This window comes from Arachis stenosperma, chromosome 3, assembly GCF_014773155.1.
Source record: "Arachis stenosperma cultivar V10309 chromosome 3, arast.V10309.gnm1.PFL2, whole genome shotgun sequence".
Classification (NCBI taxonomy): Eukaryota; Viridiplantae; Streptophyta; class Magnoliopsida; order Fabales; family Fabaceae; genus Arachis; species Arachis stenosperma.
Window position 1 is genome coordinate 76,704,138 of NC_080379.1, and position 856 is coordinate 76,704,993.

The window sequence follows — 856 nt, forward strand, 5'->3', positions numbered from 1 at the left end:
CTATTTCTTCCACCATTATTAAAGCCTTGTTGGGGCTTTTGTTGATCCTTCCATGAGAAATTTGGATGATTTCTCCATGAAGAATTATAGGTGTTCCCATATGGTTCACCCATGTAATTTACCTCTGCTATTGCAGGGTTCTCAGGATCATAAGCTTCTTCTTTAAAAGATGCCTTTTAGTACTATTGGATGCATTTTGCCATCCATTCAGACTTTGAGAAATCTTGTTGACTTGCTGAGTCAACATTTTGTTCTGAGCCAATATGGCATTCAGAGCATCAATCTCAAGAACTCCCTTCCTCTTAGGCATCCCATTATTCACGGAATTCCTCTCAGAAGTGTACATGAACTGGTTATTTGCAACCATGTCAATAAGCTCTTGAGCTTCTACAGGCGTTTTCTTTAGGTGAATGGATCCACCTGTAGAATGGTCCAGTGACATCTTGGAGAACTCAGATAGAGCATAATAGAATATATCCAGAATGGTCCACTCTGAAAGCATGTCAGAAGGACACCTTTTGGTCATCTGCTTGTATCCTTCCCAAGCTTCATAGAGGGATTCACCATCTTTTTGTTTGAAGGTCTGAATATCCACTCTAAGCTTGCTCAGCTTTTGAGGAGGAAAGAACTTAGCCAAGAAGGCTGTGACCAGCTTATCCCAAGAGTCCAGGCTATCTTTAGGTTGTGAGTCCAACCATGTTATAGCTCTATCTCTTACAGCAAAAGGGAAAAGCATGAGCCTGTAGACTTCAGGATCTACTCCATTGGTCTTAATAGTCTCACAGATTTGTAAGAACTTAGTTAAAAACTGGTAGGGATCTTCTGATGGAAGTCCATGGAACTTGCAGTTCTGTTG

General features: G+C 40.9%; 1 non-coding gene across 1 annotated transcript; it reads left to right on the forward strand.

The window, feature by feature from the left end:
- Positions 1-496: 496 nt before the first annotated feature.
- Positions 497-604, forward strand: LOC130972554 (small nucleolar RNA R71). The gene has a single exon (XR_009083716.1). It is a non-coding gene; the product is annotated as a small nucleolar RNA R71 (small nucleolar RNA).
- Positions 605-856: the final 252 nt, after the last annotated feature.